Here is a 26,075-nt window from a genome sequence, read left to right as displayed (position 1 = left end):
TTGCGGAGCACAGGCTCTGGACGCGCAGGCTCAGAGGTCATGGCTCACGGGCCCAGCCGCTCCGCAGCATGTGGGATCTTCCCGGACCTGGGCACGAACCCGTGTCCTCTGCATCGGCAGGTGGACTCTTAACCACTGCGCCACCAGGGAAGCCCTAACGTTACCTTTTAAACAAATTCATTTAAAGCTGTACAATTCTCCCCAGGCACTACTTTGTGTCTCACATGTTCTGATACTGATTCTGTTCAATATATATATATATATATATTTTTTTTTTTTTGATTTTTCCTTTCCTTTGCAGTACGCAGGCCTCTCACTGTTGTGGCCTCTCCCGTTGCGGAGCACAGTCTCCGGACGTGCAGGCTCAGCGGTCATGGCTCATGGGCGCAGCCGCTCCGCGGCATGTGGGATCTTCCTGGACCAGGGCACGAACCCGTGTCCCCTGCATCGGCAGGCGGACTCTCAACCACTACGCCACCAGGGAAGCCCTCAATATATTTTCTGATTGTGGTTGTGAGTACTTCTTTGACCTACGGATTATTTAAAAGTGTGCTGCTTATTTTCCATGCAAATTGAGAACTTTTTTATCTTTCTGTTATATATTTCTAGTTTAATTCCACCATGGAACATATACTTTATGATATCGATCCTTTGAAATCTGTTGAGATTGGCTTTTTGGCTTAGCACACGTTCTATTCTGGTAAAAGTTCCACGCATGCTTGAAAAAAATGTGCATTCTGCAGTTGTTGGAAATAATGTTCTATAAATAGCAAATAATGTTCTATAAATAGGTCAAATTAATCACATTGTTTAAATATTCTATCACCTTACTGATTGTTAAAAATCTGCTTGCTGGACATATATTAAGTTAACCTTAAATAACAAAATAACCTTAAATAACCTTAAATAACAAAATAATACCTGCATTCCAATATACATTAGGTGCAGACAAATACTGTTTGATTCCGCTTATATGAGGCACCTAGAATAGCCAAATTCAGAGTCAGAAAGTACATTGGTAGATGCCAGGAGCCTGGGGGTGGGGGGAAGGAAATAGGGAGTTAGTGTTTCATGGGGACAGAGTTTCCATTTAGGAAGGTGAAAAATGCGGGAGATGGATGATGGTGAGAGCTGCACAACAATGTGAATGCACTTAGCACCACTGAACTGGACAGTTAAATATGGTTTAAATAGTATGCTTTACATTATGTGACTTTTACCACAATAAAAAAAAGTTTTTTTAAATCTGCTTGTTATATTAGTGGTTGAAAGAAGGTTGTTAAATTCTCCGACTATGATTTATCTACTTCTCCTTTTTGTCCTGTCAATTTTAGCTTTATATATTTTGAAGTTATGTTGTTAGGAACATATAAATTTAGAACTGTTCTGTCTTCCTACTGAATTGATCCTTTATCATTATAAAATGCCCCCCTTTATCTCTCATAATTCTTCTTGGCATAAAGTCTGCTTTGTCTGATATTAATATACAAGAGTTTTTGGTCAGTATTTGTATAGTGTACCTTTTCTTTGTTTTCCATACCCTTTTATGTGATATATAACTTATGCAAACTATATATTTTTTATTTTTAAAAAATCCAGTCCAAAAATTTGTTTTTTAATTGGAGGAATAAGCCTATTTACACGTAATTTAATTATATTTAAGGATACCTTTCTGTTATAAATTTTCTATTCATTCCATCTGCTCTTTTTTCTTCACTTATTCCTCTTTTTTTGATTAATCAATTTTTTATTATATCATTTTACTTTTGGTGAAGTTTTTGTTTAAACATTTTTGTAATATTATTAGCAATTATCTTACAGATTATAAATACTTTCTTGATTTACAGTTGACATTTACCACTTCCTGAGCAAGACAAAAATACCAGTTTAACTCCATTTCTATGTATGTTTAAGGCCCCACAAAACATTACTATTGTTGCTTTCAATGGTCTGAAATCTTTTATACTTACTCATATATTTATGCTTCCCTATGCTCTTCATTTTTCCCTGAGCTTTTATGGTTCACTTGGGATTACTTGTTTTCAGAGTGAATAACTTTCTTTAGTATTATTGTACTGTGGGTCTACTTGTGAGGAAGTGTCACACCTTTTGTCTAAAAACATCTTTATTTTGCCTTCAATTAAAAAAATTTTTTTTGCTGGGTATAGAGTTTCAGGTTGGCCATATTCTTCCTTTCTGCACTTAAAATTTAAGGATGTCATTCCTTTATGATCTGATTTTAATAATGTCTGTAGGACAGTCAGCCACCAATCTTACTGTTGCTCCATTGAAGGGAGTGTGGTTTATTTCCTTCAGTTGTTTTAAGATTTTTCTCTTTATAGCTGGTTTTCACAAGTCTCACTAAGTTGTACTTAGGTGTGTTTTTCTTCATATTAATCTTGCTTGGGGTTCACTAAGTTTCTGGTGCTTCTTGAACTTGTGGATTGCTATCTTTCATCAGTTTGGAAAACCTTTGGTCATTATCTTTTCAAATATTTCTTTTGCTCATTCTCTCCTCCTGGGACTCCAACCACATGTACATTAGATGAAGTGACTCAATCCCCTATGTCTCTTAAGCTGTTTTTTTTCTTTCCATTCCTTTTTCTTTCTGAGCTTGTACTTTTTTCCACTGAACTTTCCTTTAGTTCACTAGTTCTAGTTATTTTTGTTGTGCCAAGTTTGCTCTTAAACTCAAATCTTAATTTCAGATACCATATTTCTCAGCTCTAGAATATCCACTTGATTATTTTTTGATAGATCCCAACTTTCTGTTGATACTGTTCATCTTTTCATCCACTTTGCTAGCCTCTTCCTTTATTTCCTTTAACACATTTACAACAGCTATAAAATCTTTGTTTGGTAACTCCTAAGTCTGTATCATCGGTGGATCTGCTTCTCTTGTACCTTCTTCTTTGAACTTTTTTTTTTTTTTTTTACTTTTCACATGTCACCTAACTTTTTAGTTTATTATCAATACTGTCAATGTAACAGCCATAAAACTGTGGTTGATGTTATCTTCTCCCAGTGAGGGTCCATCCTTTCCTCTATTAGACAGGTAGGGTGAGAAGCTGCTCACTTCAATCTAATCAGCTTACTTCTGGTGTAAAACATCTCAAAGGTGAAATCAGTGGTGTGTTTATTGCAGCTGCACCCTACTCCATCACATGGAGACGGTCTCCTAAGCACTGCAGGACTGCAGAAGACTTCACTGCATATTTCCAGCTCAACTTCCCAACCTCCCATCCCGCCCCAAGGCTTAGCAAACAACCTATGGGGAAAACGAGCTGTGTGTCTGAGGCCTCCCTAGGTTCCAGTTCACCATGCCAGACTATGTGACCATCAAAATTCCCATGGTTCCTCTTTCCCCTCATAGAGTTTCACTTCCATAGCAAGCTTGATCCTTAGCCAGTGTCCATTCTCAGCAAACACGCTCAGGAAGGATGACTAGCAATCTCATCTCCTACATGCTCCTCCATTTCTGCTATTTCAGCTCATTCAGCACTCTTCGTTTTCATAGCTCTCTGAGGTCTTCAAAAATGACTGTGCTTAAGAGTGACACAAATATTTTGAAACTTCTCCCACTGAGAAGTGGGTATATATGTCTCTCCCCAACCTTGAATTTGGGTAACCTCTTTGACTTATTTGACCAATAAAATATGGTGGATATGACAAGGCACCAGTTTCTGGGCCTAGAGCCTAAGACGCTGACAATTTTAACCTCTTATATCTAGGAATATATATATGGAAGGCACTGAACTGACACTAAAGAAGGCCAACTAACCTGATCTGGTAAAAAACAATAATAAAACAGCTTTTGCTTTCATCAATTTTCTCTATTATTTGTCTGTTTTATAATATTTTATTTTATTGATTTCTACTTCTTGTTTTCTACCTTCCGCATACTTCGGGTTCATTTTGCTTTGACTTTTCCAGCTCCTTAAGGTGAAAGCTTAGATAATTGGTTTTAGACTTTTCTTCTTTTCTAATGTATGTATTTTAAAGCTATACATTTTCCTCTGAGCACTGCTTTAGCTGCATAAATACTGATATAATGTGTTTTCATTTTTCATTCAGTTAAAAAATGTTTTCTAATTTTTCTTGTGATTTCTTGGAACCATGGTTTATTTTAAACTGTATTGTTTAATTTCTAAATATTTGAGGGAGGAATTCTATATATTCTATTGTTATTTACTTTTAGTTCAATTTAGAAATAGTAAAAGAACATATCCTGTATAGTTTAAATCTTTTAAAGTCTATTGAGACTTGTTATATGATCTACCTTGATGAAAATTTCACGTGTACTTGAAAAGAATGTGTGTTCCTCTATTATTGAGTGCAATATTCTATAAATGTCAATTAAGTCCACTGGTTAACAGTGTTGCTCCAGATTCTAGTTTTTATTAATAGCCTGCCTACTTATAAATCAAATGCTGAGAGAGAAGTGTTTGAGACTAACTACAACTGTAGTTTTGCCTATTTATCCTTTCTGTTCTGTCAATTTTTGCTTCAAGTATTTTGAAGCTCTGTTATTGGGCTCATAGACATTTAGGATTGTCATGTCTTTTTGATAAACTGATTCTCTTGTCATTATGAAATATCTCTCAATACCACTAGTAATATTCCCTGCTCAGAAGCCTATTTTGTTGTATATTAATACAGCCAGTCCAGTTTTCTTAATGATTAGTGTTTGCATGGCGTATCTTTTTCAATCCTTTTACTTATAACCTGTGTGTTCATATATGAAGAGGATTTCTTGTGGACAGTATGTGGTTAGTAGGTCTTGCGTTTTTATCTAGCCTGATGATCTCCACCTTCAGAGCATTTAGACCATTTATACTCAATATAACTATTTATATGACTGCATTCAAAGTAACCATCTTGCTATTTTCTATTTGCCCAAATTTATCCTTTTCCCATTTTCTCTTGCCTTATCTGGAACTGAATATTTTTTAGTATTTCATTTTATCTCCACTGTTGGCTTATTAGACATACCTGTTTCTTTTGTAGTTTTAGTGGTTGCTCTGGTGCTTAAACTATAGCGCTTTAACTTACCACAATCTAACTTCTAATAATAGTACACCACTTCACATATAAGTAAGAATTTTACAACAGAAGATACCTATTTCCTCCTTCCTGTCTTTTGTGCTACTGTCACCACAGTCTAATTACAGTGAGAGTGTCATGCTGAAAAAGCTAGGTGTAGGCACTCTGGTTGACAGCCCCAGCCAAGAATAGCTTTTGAATGATCCTTGTCAAAGTGTCAGAAATGTGAGTAAAACTGTCTTGGACTCTTCAAACCAGCCCATCCTTTAACTGAATGCCACCAACTAACCTCAGCTGATGCTACATGGAGAAGAATAACCACCATCTGAGCCTGCCCTTTTCACTGACCTACAATTTGTGAAGTACAACAAAATGGTTGTTGCTCTAAGATTACAAGTTTTTAGGTAATTTGTTACAGAATTAGATAACCATAACAGATACTGGTACATGGAAGTGGGACTCTGTAATAAAAATCTAAAAATAGTGACATTGGCTTTGGGACCAGGTGGTGAGCAGAAACAGGAAGGGCCTCAAGAATACTGTTAATGAAAGCTTAAAGGACATTAATGAAAATGTTAACAGATGGAGAAATGACAAGCCCTCTTACACAGTGGTGGAAAAATTGCAACACTATTCCTTGCATAAAATAGAAAAGAGAAAATGTGCCCAATAAAGTGGCAGACTTGGCTAAGGAGATTGCCAGGCAGAAGGTTGAAAGTGATGTCTCTTTTAGCCAAGTATGATATGGAATGCAAAGAGAAAGATGAGTTACAAAAGAATCATTTCATTTTCAAGCAGAATTTAGAGGAGCCAGGACTTGCTCTTTTCAAACATAAAACATTTTCTCATCCCCATTCTCCCCAGACAGAAAAGTAAGAAATGGCTTCAAAGTAAAAATCAAGTCTAGGGCTCTGCCAGTAAAGCATGGTTTCAGGATAAAAATTTCTAGAGTGTGACTATAAAATACTGTATTGAGACTGAAAAATGATTTAAAGTTGTATCTAGTTCAGTTCTAAGAATCTTAAGAGTGTGCCTCTTACTTAGACTCTCTTTACTAGATAAAAGGCCTCTAGGAATCTTGAGGGTGTGCCTTTTGGACTCTTTCAAACAGAAAAGCTTCTAAGAATCTTTTTTTTTTTTTTTTTTTTTTTTTTGCAGTACGCGGGCCTCTCACTGCTGTGGCCTGTCCCGTCGCAGAGCACAGGCTCCAGACGCACAGGCTCAGCGGCCATGGCTCACGGGCCCAGCCGCTCCGTGGCATGTGGGATCTTCCCAGACCGGGGCACCAACCCACGTCCCCTGCATCGGCAGGCGGACTCTCAACCACTGCGCCACCAGGGAAGCCAGCTTCTAAGAATCTTATGGGTATCATCTTCTAGTGCCTTGACACACAATCTGAAGTAGAAAAAAGCATATCTCAAAACAAATGTGGGTATGACTTCTGTCTAACGGAGTGGATTATAATGTGATACACAGGAATCTCACAAAGTTTTCAAAAGAATTATGTCAGATTGGACTGAAAGGAGCAGAGAGAGAACAAACTGAAAAGATGCTTCTGGATTCTCAAATTTCTACTAGCAGGAAGCAAGGCTGAAAAGACTACCCGGTTATAAACATGAACCATTTCGTACAGAAAAAGCTGGGTGACTCAGAATTGCTTGAGTGAAGCCAGGAGCCATGGACAATCATTTCCAGGGAGTAGAAATGACCTAATAAAGAAATGACAACATCAGAATTTCAAAATTGCTATGAACCAGTGAAAGCTATGTACCTCCTGTTTCCTGGATTTTGAGTGGAAATGTTTACTTCAGTTATTCTATGCCTGCTTCTCCATTATGTGTTGAATAAATAACTTGTCTGTTGAGAGGAACTACACCAGAGGAGCTTCCTGGTGTCGTTACATCTGGACCTGACTTAAATGACAAGGTGCTGGAACTGAAGCTTGAGGGTAAAGCCACAGTGGGATGAGAATTCTGGGATTCTTGGGAGGGGTTGAGTATATTCTGAATATAGGAGGAATGCAAAATGATTTGTGGCCAGATTTAATCTAACTGTGGTAGATTAAAGATGATCACAAATTCCCTGATACCTCTTCCATTGAGAGGCCACGCCTATGTCCCATCTCATTGAAACTGGGAGGGCTCCGGCACTGCTTTGACCAACACAATATGGCAGAACTGATGTGGGGCCAGTTTCCAGTTTTAGGCCTTCCCCTAAAGCACCTTTCCCTTCCTATCTCTTGGAAAATTCTCTCTAGGAGTCCCAAGCCACAATAGTAGAAGTCTGACGACCCTGAGGCTATGCTAGAAAGATCATGTGAACACAGTCTTCTACATTTTTCCAGGTACCATATATGTGAGTAAGATATCCTGGATCCTCCAGAGCATCCAATCCATCTACAGATGAACACCATCCAGTGATATCAGTCAGTGCAACATGGAACAGAAAAATCAACAGCTGAGACTGCCTGAACTCCCAACCCACAGAATCATGAGCTATACAGCACAACTGCTGTTTTCAACCACTCAGTGTTGGCGCAATTTATTATGTAATAACAGATCACTGAAATAGTGATTTTTTGTAATTTACTTAGGTTGTTTCAGGGGCCACACTGTCCTGCCTCTAACCTCTACAACTGAACTGGAAGCAGAAGCCTAAGCCTAGGTCTTATGCAGAAGTAATCTGCAAAGTTCATTATACGGTAAAATGGTTTCTTAGAGATAAAAGGCCAGCATTGGGGCTTCCCTGGTGGCGCAGTGGTTGAGAGGCCGCCTGCCAATGCAGGGGACACGGCTCGTGCCCCGGTCCAGGAGGATCCCACATGCCACAGAGCGGCTGGGCCCGTGAGCCATGGCCACTGAGCCTGTGCGTCTGGAGCCTGTGCTCCACAACGGGAGAGGCCACAACAGGGAGAGGCCACAACAGTGAGAGGCCCGCGTACCGCAAAAAAAAAAAAGGCCAGCATTCTCAGAGATACTATAAAACAATTCTCCAAACATAATAAACTTCAACTAAGTTACTGCAATTAAAACCAACAATTTTCTTCTTACTAAGTAAGCTACTTTTCACATATAATCAAGCCAAAAGATGCACTCACAGGTTGTCCTGTAGTTCATTTAACAAATGCTTATTTAGACAGTTTCTCGTGATTAAAACAAGACTAGAATTACAAATACAAAATTAAGACCATTTGTAGTAGTCTCAAGCAGTGATTTTAAAAAAGAACATAAAGAAATACTGGTGTACTAAGGTAAATTATTAAGTACAGACCAGGTAATAGCTGTTACTAAGGTGATAACATATACGAGTATATATATATATACACACACACACACACACACACACACACACACACACACGTGTGTATGTGTGTGTGCGTGTGTACACTCATATCTTTTTATAAATAGAGGAGTGCCCGGTGCCAGTATGTTTACTGCAGCATCATAACAGCTAAAAACTGGAAACAATTTAAATATATATTTAAATATAGGAAAATAGCTAAGAAGGGAATAGAGAAATGAAAGGAGACCTTACTTTTTTATTCTACATATTCTATACTTGACATATGAATTAAATAGTTAAAAATGTTTTACAACAAGCATGCCTCACTTGTGAAAATTCACAATGAAAAGCACACCATTCCAAGCTAACGTCTGTGGCCATATTCTACTGTCTTTAGAGACAGAATGAGGCCCTGTTCTAAGCAGTCTAAGCACTGGAGAACAGCCAAAATTATTTCTCAGGGAGAGCCATAACCCACCAGCACGTATTTCTTCAGGCCACATCTACGCATAGGCGGTAGGCAGTCTATTTAAATACTTTCCCTCCTCAGGTTCCCCAGCTTCCCTAAGAGGTTGCCAATCTCCCCACCTCACTGGCTATTAAAGCAAATGGCCCCATATCTAACCTGTAACTGAGAATGACTGCATTCTAGGTACTTGCCAGGGTGTGAGATGCTAAACTTCCCGTTACTCAGTTTTCACCGAAAGCTCCTGCAGGACTACCATCTGTCTATTCCGTCCATCCATTCTTTACTCTCTAACCGCGTGTCCGGATTAAGAGGGACCACCCGAGAGCAGCAGCATTCTTGGCTTCGTCCTCTTACGCTCACCTCCCCATTCACGCAGCAGAACTGGTGTGTTCTGTGAACTGCCCTTGATGTGCAGCCACTACGCTGCACTGAAGGGAGGTTTAAGAGACAGGTGTGGAGAAGAGCACTGTCAGTTACTGACTCCAAGGACGCTGCTGAGGACAGAGCTGAGTACGCTGCACTACGACTGAAAGGACATGCTTCTCTTTGAAGTACAATCATTAGGTTTCTCCTAAGATGCTGATAAAATTTGACATTGTAAACACTGGAAAACATAGCTCACCTTGGGAGAGGTCTCTTTAAAGAGCTCGGAGCAAAATCTGTGAATCACCTCAAGCAAATAAAGGAGCTTTTATGAGATGCATTGTGTGTCCTACCCTTAGCCTATTTGTCCCATTTTTGTCACTCCTCTTTTTTTTTTTTAACAGTATTGAGATACACTTGACAAACCATGAAATTCATCTGCTGTAAGTGTACAGTTCATTGACGTTTTAGTCAATTTACAGAAGTGTGCAGTAATCACTGGAACCCAATTTTAGAACAGTTCCAACCCCCTCGCAAATTCCCTTGAGTCCACATACAGTCAGTTCCCAGGCCCACTCCCAAAGCTCCTCTGATTTGCTCTATGTAGACATTTCCTACAAATGGAGTCATACAATTTTTAGTCTTTTGAATTTGGCTTCTTTCACTTAGTATAGTATTTTTGAGGTTCATCCATGTGTCAGCACATATCAGTATTTTCCCTTTTTCAACTGCCAAGTGGTAGCCCAGTGTCTGGACATACCACATTTTGTTTATCCATGTAAAGGTTGAGGGACATTTGGATTGCTTCTCATTTGTGTCTGTTATGAATAAAGGTACTATGAACAATGGCATACAAGTCTGTGTGGATGTATGTTTTCATTTCTCTTGGGTAGATTCTGAGAAGTGGAACTGCTGGGTTATTAAGGTGTAATGGTTAATTCTCTGTGTCAACGTGGCCGGGCACAGTGCCCAGATGTTTGGTTAAACTTTATTCTGGGAGAGTGTTTTTGGATGAGATTTACATTTAAATTGATGGCCTCTGAGTAAAGCAGACTGGGCTCCATAAGGTGGGTGGGCCTCATCCAATTAGTTGAAGACCTGAAAATGACAAAAGGCCAACTTCTCTGCACAAGAGGGAACTCCCCAGAAGATGGCCTTCAGACTTCATCAGCAACGTCGACTCTCCCTGGTTTTCCAGCAGATTGGCTTTGGACTCAAACTGCATCCCTTTCCTGAGTTCCCGGCCTGCAAGCCTCCCCTATCAGCTTTTGGACTCACCAAACCTCCACAATCCTGTGAGCCAATTCCTTAAAGTAACTTTCGTCCCACATACAAACACATCCTATGCGTTCTGTTTCTCTGGAGAACCTGACCACTGCATATGGTAACTTGGTTTAATTTTTAAAGAAATGGCCAAACTGTTTACCAAGGTGGGTGCACCATTTTACACTCCCACCAACAATGCATGAGAGTTCCTGCTTCTCCATATCCTAGACATTAGACAGCGTCTGTCTGTTTGACTTATGGGCATCCTGCTGGGGACAAAGTAGTTATCTCACTGTGTTTTATTTATTTATTTATTTATTTTTGCGGTACGCGGGCCTCTCACCGCTGTGGCCTCTCCCGTTGCGGAGCACAGGCTCCGGACGCGCAGGCTCAGCAGCCATGGCTCACAGGCCCAGCCGCTCCGCGGCACGTGGGATCCTCCCGGACCGGGGCACGAACCCGGGTCCCCTGCGTCGGCAGGCGGACTCTCAACCACTGCGCCACCAGGGAAGCCCCTCACTGTGTTTTAAATGTGCATTTTCCTACTAACTAATGATGCTGAGCACATTTCCATGCGCTCATTCGTCATTTATGTATTGTTTGATGAAATATCTATTCAGTTCTTTTTCTCATTTTAAAATTGAGTTGTCTTATTATTGAACTGTTAAAGTTCTTTATATGTTCTAGACACAGTCCTTTATCAGACATGATTTGAAAATATTTCCTCTGTGGCTTGTCTTTTCAGTTCCTTAACAGTGTCTTCCGAAGCACAAAAGCTTGTAATTTAATAAAGTTAAATTTATCAATTTCTTCTGTTATGTCACATGCTTTTGGTGTTACATCTAACAACTCTTTGCCTAATCCAGGGCCATGAAATTCCTTCTGTGCTTTCTTTTACACATTTTACAGTTTCAGCTCTTACATTTAGGTCCATAATTAACTTTGAGTTAATTTTTGTGTATGGTTGATTTTTATGAGGAAGTTCATTTTTTGGCATAAGGATACCCAATTTCCACAGAACCATTTGTTTAAAAGAGAACCTTTTCCCTACTGAATAGTCTTAGCAGCTTTGTCAAAATACAATGGACCAAAAATGTAAGGTTTATTTCTGGACTCTTGATTCCACTCTACTGACTCGTACGCCCATCCTTATGGCAAGGTCACTGTGTCTGGGTTACTGTCGCTTTATAGTGAGTTTTAACACTGGGAAGTAACAAAGTCCTCCAACTTTGTTATTTTATTCATTTATTTTAAATTTTATTTTACATTATATGCACTAATGAATACCATCTTAAATTCTGAAAAAAGACAGATGTATTTATTTACATTTCACAAAAATAAAATAAATGATATTTTAAAGGTATTTTTAAAAGAACATATTCCTCTTAAGATTTGAAAGTGACAATCACTAATATATTCCCCTAGGAATAAATATTAAATTAAGCCTCTCCATTCCCTACACCCACAACAACAAACATTTATTGAATGCTTACAACACGGTTCAAAGTTAGGTGCTGAAGATACAGAGATAAGTAAGACACAGTTCCCCATTTCGCACGTAAATAGAGAATGATGGTGCAGTATATTAATAGCAACAACAGAAATATGTACAAGATACAGTGGAGGCAAGGGATATTAACTTTAATCAGATTTGCCATCATATAAGTTTGTTTCTGAAAACATGGTTTAAATTTTTTGACTTTTTTCAAAGTGAGTTTAAAAACACCACAGAGGCTAGTGTATACAAAAGCTTGGAGTAAGCAATCCTTGCATAAAATAGAGGTTCTCTCAACTAGTGAGAGCTTCTAATTTGTCCTTTGTTTTAAGGTTACAAAAGGAATTTACACTAATGGAAACATTCAAACAAAACAGAAGTATTTATAGTAGAAAGTGAAAGTCTCGTTTTACCTCCAATCCACCCTACTCTTCCCACCACAGGTAACTTCTGTTACGCTTGGTCAACTGATCGTTCAAAGCTATAGAAGATGCAGAGAGTAGGAACTCTTGAAATAAATCAGCAGAGAAATCTCATACCTTGCTTTAGACAGAAAGAAGCCTCAGACTCTTTCCCACTAACCACGACATCAGAATAGCTAGCAAGTCTTAAAAATTATTCTTTTTCCTTCTATATCCCATCCTATGCCCTAGAAAAGGTGAAGATGAAGAAGAAAATGGACCTAAGCAGTAGACCTGAATAATATATACGTGTGTGTGTGTAAAGTTTATAGTTATAACTCCTGAAACTTGTTCTACAAGAGATTTTAATAGGTGTTCTTAAAAAAGAAAGGAAGAAAAGAAGGAAGCCGGAGGAAGGAAGGAAGGGAAGAAGGAAGGAAGGAAGGAAGGCAGGAAGGAAGGCAGTGGGCATTTCCGTCAAATATATTTGGGAAATACTAGGTTAACTAAAATATCAATATTCACTGAAATGCTCTCACCTTACATAAAATGAGCCAACCACCACACTCTTTAATCGTGGATCACTTAGTAATATCTTGAAAGCCAAGATCGTCACAAAAATATGGGAAACAAGCACTGGCTATAGTTTCCCCTTCATTATCACACTTCAGTTCATATGGCTGAACAAATGGGCATATTCAGAAATATGCAGAGGGCCACATAAATTTGCTACTGGCCAAAAGACTAAAAGAAAGTCAGCAGACCGTCTTAAGATTCCGTCCTTACTGTGTTAGAAAAACTGGTTTCACTTCTTTGCTGTATAATTCTTCCCTTGGCTGTTTTATACAATAAAAGAATGAAACTAGAGACAGAAGTCTGGCTCTAAAATTAAATGCACTAAAGTATTTGTTTTTAATAATAATAATAAGGAAATACAGTCCAAGGATCCCAATAAAAATTCTACCCATTTTTAAATTTGCTTTACAAAACCAAAACAAACTGGATTAAAGGAGTTTGGGATATTAATGTAACAATTGCTTTACTGTAGAAGAACTTTTAAGGGGTTAATAAAACACTGCTGTGAAGTTGTATTTATCTATAGTGACTACCACCACCAATATCTGTGCAAAAAAGAACTGTCAGTTTGGATCTATCTCCTTATATGTTAGACTTCAAATCGAGATGTAACTCAACAGTGAGAGCTGTTAAACTTGCCACTGAGATTGGATGGGGCCTCTATTACCAACGTGGAGTCATGAATGATAATTTTTCAATGTATCTTATTCCTGCCTTCCTGCTGAAATTTTAAATGGGTGAGAAATTTGGGAGGACACTCCCTACTGAAGTGAATCCTTATGGTAACTTAAAGAGCTGCTGTATGTCCTTGGTGGAAGCTGTTTTGAAATTCCACTTCAGTAAAAAATAAGGAATAAATAAGTCACCAATGGAGAAAGGTCTCCATCATATACTTAAGTTTCTTGTTGCTGTTTCTTCACCACTGTTGGGAACACAAAGTGTGATAATGATCACCCATATATATAAATGTCAAAGAGACTCACTCCTTCCTATCTGAACCCCAACCATTAGTTTAATGCCCGACTCAAGCTTCCTTGATGAAATCTCTCACTGCTCTCTAACTCAAGTGAAATGACTTCTCCACTAAGCCACCTGATTCTCGTTCAGGCCTCTCACATAGCCCATAATCATTTTTATGGACCTTAAGTTGCTGTTTAACTGACCAGTGTACAGATCCTGTTTGTTGAGAAGTCTGGACTCCCGGTGGTAGGACCAAAGTCGCACACATCTTTGGAGAACGCACAGTGCCAGGCACGATGCTGTGTATGTCGGCATTCTCTAAGTATGTGTAAGTATCTGTCCACTAATTAACATTACCATTGAGTGCTTTATGATGGCCCTAGGAATAATGATATGGGAGAAAATATAAGCATCTTCCCATCATGAGAATAATAAATGGGCTTACTGGTCTTAGGAAATGTTAACAGACTATCTATAATTTAAGTAATTTATGACTAAATGTCCTTTTTCTCTATGACCAAGTAGTAAGAGGAGAGAGGGTTACATTGTTAGACACGTGCTTAATCGCGCACAGACGGAACACTTCAGAATCTACAAACGTAATCTACTTCATGCATTCAAACAACCCTCTATCGAAAGCCACCTGCGTGACAGGCTGTCTCAGGCAGCCTAAAAGGGAATGAGAAATATCAACAGGCATGCTGACCCCTAAGGCAGATCCAAACAGAATCAATGTAAAACTTCCTCCACCCGCCTTCATGGAAAACCATATTACACATGGGAAGGTGCACAAAAAATATTTTATCTCACTGCTTTAAGCCACGTAAATAGCTTTGGCCAGCAAACTTATTCTAGAAACTCCTTCAAAGAGACATTGTTTCGATTCTATCCATCCCCAAACCCCAAGTTGATGGGTGGGTACATGGCAATGCGCTCTAAACAACACGAGCAAACTTACCCAGGGCTGCGTCTAAAGGGCAGCCCATTACCTGGACGAGGCCAGTGTTGGAACAGGTACGCCGGGTCCCTACCAGTTCATCAGCAGCCGCTGACACATACGGACGCTGCACAGGAGCGTAACATTTTCTCCCAAAACTCAAGGGGAAAAGGCAAAAATAGAAAACCTTTTGCCAACCACAAAAATGTATATTTAAAAAGTGGTGGAATAAAAATGAGCTGCTATATACTTTAAAAACCAGAGAAAAAGTAGAAAGTAAGTATCTCCCTACGCTCAGCTACAACCTCCTGAACTGAACTGAAGCAGAAATGTTGCCGTTTCGGCTAAGCAGCTTTACATCTGAGGCAACTTAAAACACACTACCAATCACATAAGCTAAAAGTAAGGCAGTGGCATCAAAATGTACCCTTTGCTAATCAGAACCCATTTTTCACGTGTGCTTTTAGAAGGAAGAACGTAAGTCTTCACTAGATCAACGGGCTTTCATTTACCTCGAAATTCACTAAACCAGCAATCGGCAGATTGTTAAATCGACACAATTAATTTGACAACAAATTTGATTGTTGGCTGCTAAATGTGAATTTTAAAACTAATATGTTAGTGCTCTGTTCTGGTTTCAAATCAAAGGGATTTCTTCTGGGATTGAAAAGTAATGAGCATGTAGCCTATCTCCCGGACGAAGGAGTGATTTCTAATCTTTAAAAACAGGAGGTCCGCCTACATGATCACCTGGGACAAACTTGGCTAGTGCAACCCGGCGAGAAGGTTATAGGAGCCTGGGAATGTTTAACATCAAGAAAGGAATTACAGCTCAGTAAGATCAGAGGGAATTACACAGGAAATGTGAACAGTAACCCTTTCATATCTCCGTACCCACTGCTACCGCCTGTGATAAATGGGGTCCTGCTGCCACCCAGCAATGCGAATACACAAGCCAACAGCAGAAGGGGACTGGGAAAAAGCGATTTTACACACACACACACACACACACACACACACACACACAGCATAAACTCATAATGACATGATAAAATCATGCTGCTGCAGGAAAAAGCCTTTAGCCTTTCTGATTGCCACGTAGGCACTCTATCACTGCCTCATCCGACAAGAGGCCTAAGTAAAAATCCCGAGGAAACTTGAAGAATCACGCGGGGGTGGCGAGGATAGAAGAGTTGGCAGACTCTTCATAAGTAGGGAAACGTGGCTTCTCTGAAGCTGACCAAACAAACAGGTCTCCACCCTGGCTTATGTTTAAACATCTTGTTCCTTGTCAGTCTGTAGGGAAAACATTCTTTCCACAATAAATAACATGCAAACGAATCAGAAATTCTTACTCCATCCGTTATCTACTCTATGTAAAAGTTTTTTCACTATTGTAAGCCAGAAGCTTAGAGAATTCAACTGATTGTAAACTTTTTTTTTTTTTTAAAGAGCTGCTTAGGGATAGTCAAGGCAAGTTAACATAGTTCTACTTGCTAGTTAAGGAGAATCGAGTGTGACTGTGCAGATCCTGGGCTGCTTTAGAGCCCCGCTGGTTCCCATCTCAAGCAAACAAGCTACTCTTGCCACAGCTGCCTCTGGGAAAGGGGGAAATGCTCAGTTTCTATAAATAGGTGAGTGTGAGATTCATTAAAAAAACAACAAACAAACAACCCCATGGTGCTCGGACAGTAAGGGCATGGTGGGGTAGTGAAATAAAATGAAGAAGAAAGTGATATCTCCAGTGGGCTAAGTCTAAAATACGGAATAGAATTTTACAGGTCACTCTGAAACAAGATTTCACTTTTTCCCTTGGTATAACCAGGATAGAGATGGTTTGCCATAGACAGTAGGTCAAGAAATAAATGAAAGTGAATACAGAGATGACAAAGCAAACCACCAATGAAAGTTAAAAGGGTTAGCTTTTTAGAAGTATCCAGAAGAGGGGTTAGCTTTTTAGAAGTATCCAGAAGAGGGGTTAGCTTTTTAGAAGTATCCAGAAGAGGGGTTAGCTTTTTAGAAGTATCCAGAAGAGGGGTTAGCTTTTTAGAAGTATCCAGAAGAGGGGTTAGCTTTTTAGAAGTATCCAGAAGAGGGGTTAGCTTTTTAGAAGTATCCAGAAGAAGGAACAACAAAACCAAAGATTCGTTTCTTGTTTTGCTCTGTTTTCAGCATGTACCTCTCCTCCAAAGCACACACAGCTTCCCCTAGAAACAACCTGTACCAGTAGTGACTCTGTACAGTGCATGGCACGCCACCCAAACAGCAACTGAGATTTCAACTGTAGACTTCTGACTGGGCTCCCAAGCAACGATCAGTTCCCCATCACCGCGTGGACCACACGGAAACTCAATGGCGCTATCTGCTCACCTGGAAATGAGAGCTCACTTGGAAGGCCTCTTAATCGCTTTAATCCATGCCTCCTTCTGATAAGCATAAAAACTTCATACCTTCTTTGAACGTTATTTGAGATTTCAGAATAATTTAAGTCTTTTATAGCCAAAAAGAAGCCAGAACACAAGATAATTTCTGATGGTTTTTTTCAAACCAGGTCCCACTGCAACAGAATTTAGTAACAAACACTTTTCTAAATAGACAGATATTAATTAATACTTGTCTACTTTTCTCTTGAAGACAAAAAGGCCAAATACAGCTACAAACACTATGTACTGGTGACAATGAAATGATATTTATTGGGACCTTTGGCATATCTCCGCTTCTTGAGTTACTGTAGATGATCTTTTCAGTTCTTACATTAGGCCTGAAAAAATGCTGGCTGTACTTCAGTATTCGTTCAATGATTCAGCAGTAAGGCCCCTTCTGCTCTTCTGAAGACCACAGAGCTCTGTTACAGTACTCCCTTCCATGTAATGAACGACAGAGGAAAGCAGGTTAATTTCTCAGGACAGAGGCAATAGTAAAAGAGGCAAACTGCAGACGACCTTCACGACAGTTCCGATGATGAAAACAGTACGAGTATCACCCAATATTTGCACATTCATACAGTGCTTCACACTGTACAAGGCACTTTACGTTAATTCCACCCCACAACTTTATTAAGTGGGTATTATTATCATTTGATTGAAACAGCATAAGTGGCTTTTATAAGATTCCCCAGCTAGTTGAGCAGAAGAGCTGAGATCTAAACTCTTCTGACAGCTGCCCAGACATTAAAGCTTTCTACTTTGTCAGGAAATTTTGAAAATATCTTCATCCAAACTCTAAAGTCAGAGTACACATAATAAGCAGAATCTTTTTTTCTCTCAACCCACCCAACATCGCTCCTTTTCTACCAATTCCCATAAAAACAATCAGAGTTCCTACGACAGCAGCCTTTACTCCTCAGACCGGAATGGCCAAAAGCACAGTGAAAAGCATCTTTCAAAAACAAACCTGCTCACACTTAGGACTTGTATCATGTAACTGTCCCCCAAATAAGGACATCATCACAGGCATGGGCTTTGAAAACCATTAACTACTGAGGAAATGTCTGGGGTTGTCTGTTCTTCATTTAGAATGAGTCATACATGACACATACTACCTGTTCATGCCTAAAAGGTGAGCACATTCCCGGCCTTCTGGCTTAGCAGAGACACTCACTCCCAGGGCTGGGTGGAGAGGCCAACAGCACAGGAACAACAAATCTAACAGAACTAACAGTGACATTCTTAGCAATTCAAAAAATCATTCCAAATGTTTTATTTTTGAAGCCTTATTAAACAATGATGGAACTACTGGCATTAGTAATTTAACGTAAATGTGAGACATATTGACGGTGGAATTTGACTCACGTAAAATCAATGACTTTTATTCACCTCTGAAGCTTATTATGCAGATTATGAAACAAAATTATATGAAAGATGCTAAACATCTTGCCTAGCACATAATAACTATTCAGTAAATACCAGCTGCAGTCAGTAACATTACTGAACTACTAAAAACAAAAGATATAATGCAACGTCATATTTGAGTCAACCAGCAAAACAATACATTCGATGGGGTCTTTTTGTTTTTGTTTTTGGCCACACTGTGGCGTGTGGGATCTTAGTTCCCCAACCAGGGATCGAACCCACGCCCCCTGCACTGGAAATGCGGAGTCTGAACCACTGGACCGCCAGGGAAGTCCCTCTGTGGGTTATTTTTTAACATCTACACAAAACATAAATATCAGGGAAGTCCCTCTGTGGGTTATTTTTTAACATCTACACAAAACATAAATATCTGTTCTAGGCATACAAATATATGCATGTAAGTATTCAGAACAAGATTTGGAAGAATAAAGGGCAAAATGATGACCCAGGGACCGTGATGGTCAAAGGGAACATTAATCCCTTTAAATCCTTGATTTGTAAGGCTTCTTTTTTTTTTTTAAAAAAAGGTATTTATGTATTCCTTCTATAAATAAAATTTTTAGTAAAGCAAAGTAGAAAATAGATTTACACAAAGTATTATCTTAATAAGTTTCTTCAACTGCATAGTTGATTTCAGTATTGCATGAAAAAGTTTATTTTATTTGTAGATAGAGTCAAAAAGAGGTCTAAGGCTCCTTTTCCCTATTTAGTAACACCATTCAAGCTTTATGTCACAGATTGCCTAATCTTCCTGATTGTTACACTGAAAATACCTGCTTGTGCAAAAAGAAAAGAAAGAAAACCTGCCTTACAATTTTATTACATTTTAAAACCACTCAATGTATTTAATCAAGGTGCAAGGAGGCTTTCAATGTCCAGGAAGCCATAAATCGAAACAGTTTTACATTGAAAAATCACCGTTTCCCCTTGAATTCTGTGTGTGTTTACATTTCATAAACCACATACAGAAAGTCAAGTTGCTGATTCTTTTTAAGGCCATTTAAAATCGTCACAACAATTTCCAACGTCTTGAGGGTTGCTCTAATTAAAAACCTCTCCTCCTAGGCTCTTCCTAGCTTCTAATTCTTGTCTGTACCATTTTGATGCTGGTTTTAAAATTCTAACTTTCCTTCCCGTTCACAACCATAACTTAGACTTTTTCACCCCATTCTTCTTCCTTCAGATCACCTAGATGTGAGCCTATGAACTGTGGGCAAACCAGGTCACAAAAGGTCTTACGAACTCCCTCAAAGAAGCAAATAGCAGGCCTCCTGTGGTTCACGCACCAGGGGAAGCCCCAGGCCCCTGCAATTTACAAATCCAGCTTATAAATTAAAGACCTCCAGTACTGTAAACAGGGACAGACATTTCAACAGATGAGAGGCAGAGAAAGCAGCCTCTTACTTGACCAGGAGGACATTAGGCTGAATAGAAATCTCCACCTCAAGGAGCTGTGGAGTCGGTGTTTGCGGGAAGCAGTACGATCTCTTTTAGATATATTTATAATTCAAGAAAGCCCTTCTCTGTAAATAAATGGGTAATACTATTTGATCAAAAGTTATTTTCCTATAATTTCAAATAAAAATTCTAGATATAATGTGTAGCTAGTATAGGGCAATTTCAACAACAACAATATACATCTGTATTTCTAGCAAATGAAAAGCACATGTATCAACAATTTTTTTCTCCCATATGCTCAGCTATGGGCTCATTAATGTTAAGCTGCTATATCTGCAAACCTCTGAACAATGGCTCCTCCTGTAGCTGGCTTCCTTGATTCTAGAAGCCTCAACCTAGCACCGTGGTGACCCACCGCAGGCTAGCTGTTACCCACCTGCTCTGGGCCTCAGTTTCTGGTCTAATATTAACACTACCTGATAGGACTGTTGCAAGGATTACATAAGTTGTTATGTGTAAAGCACTAGAACAGAGTCAAGCACTGTACGATTCTTGGCTATTTTTATTATCCTTAACATCAGAAAGGTGTAGCTCTGAGGCCAGAACGTTAATAAGCACAGCTTACGGCAACTGCTGCAGGAATCGGTGCCTCGAGACTGCTTAGCTCTTGGCGCAAGTTCAAAGTCGCCTGTGTATTCCGTCCTGTGCATTCTAATTACTGATGTCTTCCCGTACGCCTCCGCGTACCTGGTGCTCGGCATGCCTGGTGACGCATCTCACTCTGGACTCTAAATATCTTGAGAACAGGGACTCTATCTACCTCGCCTTGTAGACTCAGCACCTAGTGCAGTGTCTTGCATAGAGTAGCTGCTCTATAAAAACCCAATTGAAACATAGTAAGCATTAGCCATCTATCTGTCTGCCTCACTCAAGCTCAGTTCCTGAGAACAGAGGTTACTGAACGTTGGTTTCTGCATCCCTAGAAGGGCCTACCTCACACTGGCGGTTAATAAAAGCCTACCACCTACTTTTTTTATCCATGTTTCCAATTTATTTTGCATGTTATTTTGACTTATTCACAGCAACTTTTTATTGACTGAAACAAAATGCATTTCTGAAATGAAACAATTCTCTTTTTTCTTTTCCCCTAGAAGCTCTTGATAGAGCAGGAAATAAAACTTTTCAATGACTTTTTAGTCCTCCAAGTGATGACTATAGAGAAAAGAAGCAATGATCTTTTTTCCACACTGCTCTGGATGGAGCCTTTGTCGGGAATCATCCTCCAGAACCTAGCCAGAACAAAGCCCTTCTTCAAAAAGAGTCGTCCTCTGACTGCTGTACAGATTCCATTCAGTCAGCACTGTGTCCTCGCTCTTCCACAATTGTGACATGTTCATTATCTGAAAACTCTCTCTGCCCACCCTGCTTGTGACCATGCCCAGCTCAGCTTAGGACAAAAAGCCTGTTTGGGCGGCCTCCTACTGCTGACCTCATGAAACACAAACTCAGGGCAAGCAGCCTTTGGACCACTCAGGACCTCATCAATGAAAGATCTTCGGCATGACCTTCACAATCTGATGCCTGGCTGAAGGTCGCACAGTGGGCCTACCTCCCAGGACCCTCAATCTCAAAACATGCACACATCCCAGGGAAAAAGGCAAGAACCTTCTGGGAGTCTAGATAAATATCTTAGTTTTCTCAGGGAAAAAAATGGTGATTTCACATTCCTCTGAGTCATTCTATTACTAGATTACTTCCAGGTGTTATGGCGGGACAGTCCACCACAACGTGTGTCACTTGCTAATGTCAGGTCGGAGCATAAATACATGAGTCACATATGATCCTTCCAATTCTCCTTACTCAAGGTGGTAAGAGAAGTGATTTATTTCTCTTGACTTTCCAAGATGAAATGAAGCTAACTTCTTTGCTTAAACGAAATAAAAGCTCTGTCAGATGGAAACTCCCTTGCTACCCCTGGTGCCCTGGCCAGGCGTGGAGTTTTAAAGTGAGAAAGCATCTTGGACAGTCATCAACCTCACAGCACAGACCCCGCCTGAGGCCCAGAAGAGCTGAGACGTTTGCCATGGCCACAAAGGAAAACAGAGGATCAAAGCAAGACTAACGGTCCTCCTGCATTCTCCTCAGCCCGTTTGCTTTCCACACGCCACACGGAAAGGAGTCTGGCCAAGAGCTTCACCCTGACCCGCAATCCTGAAGAGGCTGTCCGCAGCTTCCCCTCACTCCCTGCATTCTGGTAGTCCAGCTACATAATTATCTGCTAAAAAAATATGAGAAATAAAGACAAGCCTTCCAGTTCAAAGTAACAGCTACATTACTATTTTCTTAAAGATGTTACCCCTTGCAACTGCTACAGGCTTCTTTCCTCCACACTATTTCCAAGACAAGGCTGCGTGTCCTCTAAGAGCCGCTTCCATAAATAGGCCTCAAGTATATTCTGAAAAAAATGGGAAAGCCCTGTACACAAGCACGCTTATGATAGTGAGGGAATGGACATGACGCCCACTTGAGAAGGGCACACGACTAGGAGCATCCTAACACTCTATCAGGGACTCAAAGCAAAAGGACGGCCTCTGACACTGAGCAAACATTGAGGAGAATGTAAATGCCATGCCCTGTGCCACCTGGTACCATAACTGACAGGGACATCTCAGAAAACAAGCTTACTCGTAAATAACTGGTAATGTTTCCCTACCCATCACCATAAAATCCAGTAATTCAATAATCCCAAACATATTCTGAATCTTATACTTTGCCATTGCAAACACCAAATACAAAATTTGATACGTTAACTTCAATTTGACTATTTCTTCTTTTTTCCCAGTCTAATGAGAAGGAAAGGGCCTGAATGTGGGCAATAATAAAAAGTGTCTTTTTAAGATATAATACAGAAATAGGTCAAGAAAATGAGAAGTAACGTAATATGGCAAAAGAGCATATTTTTAATGACTTTCTTAAGGTTCACTTTGATATATACTTGGAAAACATGGCAATTTATTTAAAGTTGTGACAATCTTAGGGTTTTCATAATTCCTATAGCTATAAAAATTAATGAAAATATCTTACAAATTATTTTAAATTACAATTTAATAATAGTCTGAGATAAAAATCTAAGATATCAATGAAAACTGAGAGGCAGATAAGTAAAACTTTATTAAATTTCTCATTTCCTACTGAGGGAAGACAAAAGATACCATCTCATTCTTGACTTAATTATAGGGATGACATAGATTTAACGTTTCAAAAAAACTTAAAAATAATCAGCAGCAGATTTCAAAGCAGGCAAAATTCAAAACCAAATTAAACAAAGATAAACTTTAAATCAAATAGCAAAAAGCCCAAAACACAATGGAAAATAAAAGACTTGTATAAAAGAAACAAGATCAATGAAATAAAACGAATTAAAGATCAATTTTGACAATAAATATAAATGAGTTAAAATACCTGTTAAAAGACAAAGGTTCCTCCCATTAGGTTAAAAAATCCAACTATGAAATCCAACTATGCTCCACTTATAGAAAACATATCTAAAAGAAATGACAAAGAAAGGATAAATATAATAAGAAGTACACAGATACATAGGGAAATATAAACTAAAGTAGCAATATTAATGTCAGCTAAAACACAAAGCACAAGGCATAAATTAGGAAAAAAGTGATATTATTCTGATAAAAGGTATAATCCTCAGTTGAGATACTGACAGTTAATAATACATGAACACACAAAGCAAAACAAAAAAAAGAGAAATATAAAGAAAAATTAATGGAAGAAATCACTGATTTACATCTTTAAGCCTTTGAGATCAGATAAAAAATAATTATAGAAAAGTTAAACAACATAATAAATAAATATTTTAGTATTTTACAAGGAAGACAAATTCTTTGAAAAAGTCTGTGAAACTTTACTAAAACTGATCATAAATTAGTCAATGAAGACATTTAAAAATTAGAAAAGCAGAATGCTGTGTATCAATTTATTACTAATTAGTAAGTACCTAAATTTTAAAAGTAACTTGTCAATTGGAGAAACACTCTCCTAAATAACTACTGGATCAAAGAGAACTCTTGGCATGAAATCATATGCTAGTTTAGAAATTATTTTAATTGAGAATACATATCAGGGACTTCCCTGGTGGTGCAGTGGTTAAGAATCCACCTGCCAATGCAGAGGACATGGGTTCAATCCCTGGACTGGGAAGGTTCCCCATGCCGCAGAGCAACTAAGCCTGTGTGCCACAACTACTGAGCCTGCGCTCTAGAGCCCGTGAGCCACAACTACTTAGCCTATGCGACGCAACTACTGAAGCCTGCCGATCTAGGGCCCACATGCCACAACTACTGAGCCCACATGCTGCAACTACTGAAGCCTGCGCGCCTAGAGCCTGTGCTCTGCAACAAGAGAAGCCACCACAATGAGAAGCCCGTGCACCGCAACAAAGAGTAGCCCCCACTCGCTGCAACCAGAGAAAGCCCGTGTGCGGCAACGAAGACCCAACACAGCCTAAATAAATAAATAGATGAGAATACACACCAAAATATACTGGCTATGGCAAAACAGTACACAGAGAAAAACTTAAAAGTCTTAAATGCTTTCCATTTTGTATTAGGGTATAAAATTTCTACCATAACAAAAGGACTCAAAAATATAGTAGTTAGAGTAGTAGACTAGTAGACTAGTAACTACTAGTAGTAGTTAGAGATTTTTCTTTTTCATGTCACAATGCGGGGTGCAGGGGGAGGTGTGCGTCACAAGATCATTCAGGGACCCAAGATGACTCTATCAGCTTCCACATGGCTTCCATCTCTGGACCTAAGGTGGCTGCTATACCTGATGTAACATCCCCGCCAGCAGAAAGAGAAAAGAGAAAGTCTAGGGCCAGTAGCTTGTCCTTAATGAGGTAACCTTATACACGTCACCAGTCACCTCTCATTAGTCCAAAGCCACACCCTGCTGCAAGAGAAGCAGAGAAATGTAGTTTCTGGATGGGCAGCCATGTATGTGCACAGGTAAAATCTAGGAGTTCTATTCCTAACAGGAAAAATAGATCGTAAGTGACACTGGAGTATCTTCTACATATTCTTTCTAGTTAAAAAAATGAAAAGAACAAGAAAACAAAATCAAGAGCGGATTATATGTAATTACTTCATTTTAGCTGGATTCTTCTTAGTGCCAAAGACACTACCAAATATCAATTAAAGAAATTAGAAAGGTACATCAATGAATTTTAAGGATGCTAGGGTCCCATTCCAATACATCAAATCATAGGCTAACTACACTGAGAATTCATCTACTCTCTTTCCTTGTTTAAGGATATTTAATTCATGTATTTTTATTTATATTGTGTATACTGATTTATCTAAATGGAATTTTCAGGTCAACTCAGTTTCAGCCTTACACAGAGAGGCCTTCTAACATTAGACAGAAGTTAATGTTTTGTTAGTAAATTAACTTTCAAATTTTTGGAATTTTTTCCAAAACAACATTATTGAGGTAAAATGTGTACATTTCAATGAATTTTACAAACATATACCTATATCCATATAATCACCACCATAGTCGAGATATAGAACACACCGATCAAACCAAAAGGTTCCCTTGAGCCCCATCCAGGTCAATCACACTCCATCCTCAGCTGCAGACAACATGTCTGTTTATTGTGACTATAGATTAAATCTGTTTGTTTGGGGGTTTTTTAGCATCATTTCTGGTATAATAATTGTGGGCAGTAAATGGAATCATAGAGTTTGTATTCTTTTGTGTCTGGCTTACTGAACTCAGCATAACGTTTCTGAGATTCATTCATGTTGCTGTATGTATCAGTACGTTATTCCCTTTAAATGCTGAGTAGTATATTATTACATGGATATATGCCACAATGTGTTCATCCATCCACTAGTTTATGGACATTTAAGTTGCTCCCAGCTTGAGGCTGTTATGAATAAAGCTGCTATGGACATTCATGTACAAGTATGTGTGTAAATATACGTCATCACTTCTCTTAGGTAAATATTTAGTA

At 39.0% G+C, this 26,075-nt stretch overlaps 1 protein-coding gene across 1 annotated transcript in view; it reads right to left on the bottom strand.

Annotated features, from left to right (window-relative positions):
- ZNF438 (zinc finger protein 438) overlaps nt 1-26,075 on the bottom strand; it is a 167,776-nt gene that overhangs the window by 86,484 nt on the left and 55,217 nt on the right. Inside the window, exon 3 of the mRNA XM_082847858.1 lies at nt 23,504-23,586. The gene's annotated coding sequence lies outside the window, so the exon portion shown is untranslated. The remainder of the gene's footprint in view (nt 1-23,503; nt 23,587-26,075) is intronic.

The sequence above is a fragment of the Leucopleurus acutus genome (genome assembly GCF_964270905.1).
Source record: "Leucopleurus acutus genome assembly, chromosome: 1".
NCBI lineage: Eukaryota > Metazoa > Chordata > Mammalia > Artiodactyla > Delphinidae > Leucopleurus > Leucopleurus acutus.
The sequence above is the reverse complement of the archived record's forward strand: the minus strand, read 5'-3'. Positions and strand labels throughout refer to the sequence as shown.